Below are 7,953 nucleotides of genomic sequence, written 5' to 3' on the forward strand. Positions count from 1 at the left end.
ACACACACACACACACACACACACACACACACACAGAGGCACAGACAGACATGGACACAGAGAAAGACAAAGGCCGAGGGAGCTATGCATAGAGACAGGGAGAGACAGACACGGGCAGCTGGGCGCAGAGAGAGGCAGAGTCACGCACGCAAACGCTCCTCTAGATCCACAGAGTTAGACAGCGGCCGGAGGGCCTGGATGCCCCCCAGGGAGGTACCAGGAGAGCCAGAACTGGTGGGAGAGGCCAAGAGGCCAGGCTGAGGGGCTAGCTGCAGAAACTGCTGAGGGGGGCTCGAGCCCCCAAGAATGGAGGTGGGCAGGCGTGGGGGCTGCATGGGGAAGGGGATGAGGGGCCCCCCCGCAGCCATTTCTCCAGGTCTATTCTATTCTCTCCGCCTCGCCAGAGCCGCGGGAGTCAGGAAACCTGAGAGCCCACTTTCTTTTTCCCATTCCGAACAAGCAGAAATCTAATTAAGAGTCGTGAGTGCAGATGTAAAACTTCCCCGGGGGCGGAGGGGGGAGCAGACAGAGCAGACTGAGCTATGACTGAGTTCCAGCCACTGCGTTCGTGCTTCTCTCTGGCAGCTCCCCCTCCCTCCCAGCCTCGGAGGTTATTTCAGATAAACAGAAGCTGACTGGTGGGGCGGCTCTGGAGGCAAACACAAGTGACTAATAAATGTTCGCCCGATTCCCAAATAGAAATTCAGCAAGTGCCTTCTAGCTCAGTGCAGCTCCCCTGGGCTTGAGCAAGGCCCCTCATTTCAGAGAAGTGGATCCTCTGAGAGCCTGGAGCTGCCTTTTGGTGGGGTGCAGGGAGAGGGGAGGAAGGGGGAAAGGAAAAAGGAAAGAGAGGTGGCGAGGACACTGCAGAGATCCTATTTGCTTTGCTTTTAGCTACTAACTGGCAAACTAAAGCTGGGGGAGCTAATAAATTGGACATTGATTCTCATGTATGAAGATGGGCCTGGCTGAAGGGAAGCCAGGAGAGCAGCTTCCAGGTCTGTGCCAGCAGAATCAATACTCTATATGTGAGCATTTTACAAATCCCCTTAGCCAGGCGGAAGGTGGTTGGCATGATGGGGGAATGAGATTTTCTGGTTAACCAAGGGTGATTGCTTGATGGAGAAGAGCCCAACTGCAGGGGGGCGGGACAATGACAGCGGGGGCAGAGGGGATGGCCGCTGTCTGCCCAGAAAGTTCCTCCTCAGCCTCGAAGAGAGCACAGGTCTGGAGTCAAAAGGCTTGGGTCCAACCCCAGCTCTGCTCCTTCTGGCCTGGGCCCTTGACTAAAGTGGGGAGGCCCTCCGAACCTCCTTTTTCTCCTCTGTAAATGGGGGGATGGACATGAAAGTCCTTTTGATGTTCACAGGCTGTGAGCCTGTGGTCTTTAGCATTTGTATGGTGAGCAATCCAGCCTTTCCTCAGATGACCAGGTTGTGGCCAAAGGGGCACCCCACTTTGGAAGAGAGGGAAACTGTTCTGAACCTCAACTGAGGACCTTGCCTCCTGCTTTACCGTGTTTTGTCTTCTCCCCTCGTAGACATGCCTTCGTGTCGTTCCCCTGGTCTCCTCCTTTCTCGGGTTTCTGGCTGAGAGATTCTGTCCCCTCCTCTCCTGGCTCCCGGAATACCTCACCAGCATTCTCAGCCCTCATCTTCCCTTCTCTCTTTCTCAACCTCTCCCCATCTCTCCTCTTCTGCCTTCCTACCTTTACACATGCCCAAGTCTTTCCCGTCCTTTGAACCAGCCAGCCAGCAAACCTAAGTTAGACTTTGCCTTCCTCTCAAGCTCTCCTGAAAGCTGTCCAGACTAGGTGACTCCCCTTCCTCTCCTTTCTCTCACTTCTTCACCCTTTTCTTTTTTATTTAGTATTTCATTTTCCCATAGTTACACATAAAAACAATTTTTAACATTTGTTTTTAAAACTTTGAGTTCCAAATTCTCTCCCTTCCTCCCTCCCCACCCTCCCTCATTGAGAAGGCAAGCAACTTGATGTAGTTTATACATGTGTAGTCATGCAAAACATTTCTATATTATTCATGTTGCGAAAGAAAACATAGACCAAAAAAAAAAACCTCAAGAAAAATAAAGAAAGTAAAAAGAAGTCTGCTTCAGTCTGCCTTCAGACTCCATCAGTTCTTTGTCTGGGTAGGGATAGTTTTTTTCATCATGAGTCCTTCAGAATTGTCTTGGATCATTGTACTGCTGAGAAGAGCAAAGTCTTTCACAGCTGATCATCGCATTTAGGGTTAGGGTTACATTGCTGTTACTTTGTATACAATACATATCACTTTGCATCAACTCAAGTGAGTCTTTCCAGGTTTTTCTGAGAGCACCCTGCTCATCATTTCTTATAGCACAAAAATATTCCATCATAATCACATACCACAATTTGTTCAGCCATTCCCCAATTGATGGGCATGCCCTCAGTTTCTAATTCTTTGCTGCCAGAAAAGAGCTGCTATAAATATTTTTGTACATATAGGTCCTTTTCCTTTTTTTTTTATCTCTTTTGGGATACAGACATAGTAGTGGTATTGCTATGTCAAAGAGTGTGCAGGGTTTTATAGCCCTTTGGGCATAGCTCCAAATTTCTCTACAGAATGGTTGAATCAGTTCACAACTTCACCAACAGTGCCTCAGTGTCTCATTACATTATCCACTCCAACATTTGTCTTTTTCCTTTTCTGTCCTATTAGCCAATCTAATGGGTATGAGGTAGTACCTCAGAATTGTTTTAATTTGCATTTCTCTAATCAGTAGTGAGTTAGAACATTTTTTTCTCTTCTTCCCTTCCTTTCCTGCTTTCGTGTATGGAAAGAAAGATTTCTATATCCAATTGAGTGTGTATGTTATTCTCTCTTTGAGCCAATTCTGATGAGAGTAAGGTTCACTCACTCCCCCTTACCTCACTCCTCATCCCCTCCACTGTAAAAGCTTTTTCTTACCTCTTTTATGTGAGATAATTTACCCCATTCTACCTCTCCCTTTCCCTTTTTCTCAGTACATTCCTCTCTCACCTTTTGATTTTATTTTTTTAGATATCACCCCTTCATATTCAGCTCACACCTGTGCCCTCTGTCTATATATATATATATATATATATATATGTATATATACTCCTTCTAACTGCCCTAATAATGAGAAAGTTCTTATCAGTTACAAGTATCATCTTCTCATGTAGGAAGGTAAATACTTTAACCATATTAAGTGTCTTTTGATTTCATTTTCCTAGTTACCTTTTTATGCTTCTCTTGAGTCTTGTATTTGAAAGTCAATATTTTATTCAGCTCTGGTCTTTTCATCAAGAATCCTAGAAAGTCCTCTATTTCATGGAATGTCAATTTCCCTCCCAAAGGATTATACTCAGTTTTGCTTAGATGATTCTTGGTCATAATTCTAGCTCCTTTGCCTTCTGGAATATCATATTCTATGTCCTGTGATCCTTTAATGTAGAAGCTGCTAAATCTTGTGTTATTCTGACTGTGGCTCCACAATACTTGAATTGTTTCTTTCTGGCTGCTTGCAATATTTTCTCCTTGATATGGGAGCTCCGGAATCTGGTTACAATGTTTCTGGGAGTTTTCATTTTTCATTTTCATTTCATCTCTTTCAGGAGGTGATTGGTAGATTCTTTCAATTTCTATTTTACCCTCTGGTTCTAGAATATCAGGGCAGTTTTCCTTGGTAATTTCTTGAAAGATAATGTCTACGCTCTTTTTTTGATCATGATTTTCAGGTAGTCCAATGATTTTAAAATTATCTCTCCTGGATCTATTTTCCAGGTCAGTTGTGTTTCCAATGAGATATTTCACAGTGTTTTCTATCTTTTTTTCATTCTTTTGGTTTTATTTTATTGTTTCTTGATTTCTTATAAAGTCATTAGCTTCCATTTGGTCAATTCTAACTTCTAAGGAATTATTTTCTTCAGTGAGCTTTTGTACCTCCTCTTCCATTTGGTCAATTCTACTTTTTAAGGAGTTTTTTTTTTCTTCAGTGGATTTGTGTGTGTGTGTGTGTGTGTGTGTGTGTGTGTGTTTTATTTGTCCAATTCTGCTTTTTAAGGAGTTCTTTTCCTCATTGACTTTTTGTACCTCTTTTACCATTTGGTCTGTTTTTGAAAGTGTTATTTTCTTCAGTATTTTTTTGCGTCTCCTTTACCAGGCTGTTGACTCTTTTTTCATGATTTTCTTGTATCACTCTCATTTCTCTTCCCAATTTTCCTCTACCCCTCTTACTTGCTTTTCAAAATCCTTTTTGAGCTCTTCCATGACCTGAGACCAATTCATATTTTTCTTGGAGGCTTTGGATGTAGGAGCTTTGACTTTGTTATCTTCTTCTGAGTGTGTTTTTATCTTCCTTGTCACCATAGTAATTTTGTTGGATTTTTTTTTCTGTTGTTTGCTCATTTTCCCGGCCTATTTCTTGATTTTTAACTCTTTGTTAAAGTAAGGCTCTGCTTCCAGGGTAGAAGTCATACTGTCCAAAGCTTCGGGGGTTTTGTGCAGCTGCTTTCAGAGATGCTTCTAGGAACCTGTAAGTTTTCAGTTTTTCCAAGGTGGTATGATCTAATGAGAGGTATTTACTACCCTCCTGGCCTGTGCTCTGGTCTGTGAGTGATCACAAGCACCCTTTTCTGCCCTGGAACTGTGAGGAAGGTCCCTGCTTTTTTGTGGCCACAAGCTCTGGTGTGCTAGTACTCCTTTGTGCCCTGGGACCACCACCCAAGACTGTGACTCAGATCTGAGTATGGGCAAAGCAACAGAGTCCTGCCCCGAGTGCCAGCAAAGAGACCCCTGTGATCTCCTTCTGATCAGTTGTTCAATCCCCTAACTGTCTGTGGACTGAGAGCTCTAGAAGCAGCCACTGCCGTTGCTGATACAATGGCTCCCAAGGCCTGTTCCTGGTTTGCTGGGGCTGGGTCTGTGCTGGTGCAGCCTGCACTGGGCTGTGTTCCACTCTCACCCTGGTATGATACACCTTTCCTGACAACCTAAGTTGTCTTTAGCTAGACAATTATTTCACCCTGTTCTTTTGTGGGTTCTGCCGCTCTAGGAATTGTTTTATGGCATTATTTAAAGGTGTTTGGGGAAGAACTCAGGTGAATTGCTGCCTTTTCTCTGCTATGTTGGCTTCACCCACCAAAACTTTATTGATTTAGCCAGTATAATGCTCTGAGAGTTCTCATGTTTTGATAGTGACTGTATAATGTTCAGTTCTGTTATAACACTTGCTTTGAAAATGTGGATTTCTTACAACACAATTGCTATTATGAAATGATTTGAATATAGTGAGAATTGTTTTTGCTTATGTGCGATTTTGTCCATGAGAGACAACGAGAGAACACAGAAAATTGCACTACTTCTCAGTAACTCACAAGCTGCAGCCACTTCCACAAGCAAACTTCAGGGTTTTTTAATAAGGTAAAGTGCTATATTAATTGTATATCTTCTGGTACAGTAGGAGCTGTGACCTGAGGAGGGCCAGTCTGCCTCTACCTCCTCCCCTATCTTCCACAACGGCCAAGGCCCCAGACCCTGAGTTGCAGTCCAATGAGGCTGTTACCCCACCTGCAGTAACTGGACTTTGTCAGCCTATACCCTGTGGAAACTGAGGTACAGGCTGAGCGACAGGACACTGCCACTATTAGAGTATTTATGTATTTTTCAATCACTTAGAGTATTTATGTATTTCTTAACCATCAAACTTGTATAAAACTGTGCTATAATTTTAATTAGGTTCCTATCTGTTTTAAAACATGTGTCATTAATGATTTTTAGGAAGTCAAACATTGTGTTATAGCAGAACTGACTGTATCTTTATTTGAGCAATGTGAACTGCTTTAAATACATATCCTTTTGTCTAGGATTATGCTTTTGCTAGGTTATTTGAAGACTTGAAATGATATGTCTCTTTGTAAACTTTTCAAAGCCTGTTTGCTTCTTATATGGCCATGTCTTGCCTTTATGGAGTATACTGATTTTGGTTAGTTGCATAATTCTGGTTTCAAGGTTCATGTTTCTTAATTTTGTAATTGTTGTTTGCTATTTCTGTGTTCTTCCCTCATCCTCCTTGGAAAGCTTCCTGTAGTCCAAATTAGTGTTCTTTGGGGTAAGTGAGTTCTGCTCTTCTCTTGAAACTTGTAGAAGTTTTTTTTTTTCTTATCATAGCAGTGTTACAGTTTAACTAAGATGTGGCTATGTGTGTTAAATCTTGTATTTGTCCTTATTGGCATCCTATAGATTCTTTATATTTGTATTTCCACCAGTTGTTTTGTCAGTTTTGTGGAATTTTCTTTGGCTGCTCCCTGAAATATAATGCCCAGGGTGTTTTGTTTTTCAAAGTTTCCTGGGATGTCAGTAATCTTGAGATTACTGTGTTGTGATTCATTTCCCTAGACTGTCATTTGGCTCTGTGTGTTTTCCAAGAGTTTGGATTATTCAGTGATTTTTGAAAGCTGTGTTTCCAGCTGCTCTGCATTTTTTACCTTAGTAAGTCTGCTGTTGCTTGCTTCTATGAATTTTTTTTGAGGCTTTCTATTGTATTCTCCGTGGTGGCCATTTTCTTCATTATTTCATTCTTTTCTAGCATCTTTTGCTTCCCACTTGCTTTCTTATATGTTTCTTTTTTACTTTCTTTGAGGTTTTTTTCTATATCTGTTTTTAGGATTTCCTCAGTGTTATAAATTTATGCTTAATTTCCTTGAATTTTTATATGTTTGAGGGGATATTTTAGGATATCTTACATGGTTTCTTTTTCCATGTCACCTCTGGTACTTTAGCTTATTCGCTGGCTTCATAGCAAATGTTCTTAACCTGGGGTCCATGATTTTTAAAAAGATATTTGGGGAACTGTGTTTTAATAGAATTTGTTCTCTTTATAATTCTAAATATTTTATTTTATACATCCAAAAACATTATCCTAAGAAGGGGTCCTTAGACTTCACCACACTCCCAAAGGGGTCAAGGTTTAAGGATTAAGAACCTCTGGTCTATAGTATTCTTTAAAAATAGTACTGACATTCTTTGCTCATTTTTTTATTTTGGTTGGTTTTTATTTTCTTATGATTTAAAAAACGTCATTTTTCTGTTCTTTTGTGTTGCTATTTGGCTCCTCTCTGATCTTTTGGATCAGCCTTCCTAGGTATTTGAAAAATAAAGCTTAATTAGAAATACACATAACCAATAGTGTCTCTGAGAAAAAGAAGAGGAAGAAACCTGAAAGAATGGGGATAATTATGAAGTGCTAGTTAAAGTAATCAGTGAGAAAAAGGCAACAATTCTTCAGTGCATTTGGCCCTCTCAGCTTCCAAACGCACATGAATAGAGGTTGGATCAATTTCATCCTGCCTTAGGAAATGGCAGGGGCTGGGCTGAACAATGCAGGAAGGACCGAGCACCAAGATGGTAGCCCCCGGATGCTGAGATTGGCCAGGTTTTGGACAAAAGGTGCCCCGCGCCAGCATTGTGGTATTTAATTAATGCTGGACGGTTTTGCCTTCTGTCCGAAGCCTTCAGTCGTCTACAGAAAGCTCCTGAGAAGCCTGACATTTCAGCTCGTCGACTTTCTCTGACTTCTCCCTGGCTTCCAGCTGTGACTTCTGGGTTAACCAGGTGCCTGAGGGTGCCCATTAACTGGGGCTGTTACTGAACATGTCAAGCCTTCCGATGATCGATTCATCTAGATTCTTGGAATGGAGTGTTTTCTGTTTCCTTCTCTTCTGTTTGAGTAGGACACGCACTGCCCTTTTCCTGTGGTCAACTTTCTGGCTCTTGTGACGTTTCAAGACAGCGACCAGCAAATGAGACAGTGAACATAAATCTGCCCCTATAATGATGAGCTTTCCTTCTTTGGAGCCTATGGTTATGTCCTGTCCTCTGAGCATTGTAGAGCACACAGTTTGTGTACACACACACACACACACACACACACACACACACACACACACACACA

This window comes from Vombatus ursinus, unplaced genomic scaffold (assembly GCF_900497805.2).
Source record: "Vombatus ursinus unplaced genomic scaffold, bare-nosed wombat genome assembly UNPS02004337.1, whole genome shotgun sequence".
In the NCBI taxonomy this organism is placed as follows: Eukaryota; Metazoa; Chordata; class Mammalia; order Diprotodontia; family Vombatidae; genus Vombatus; species Vombatus ursinus.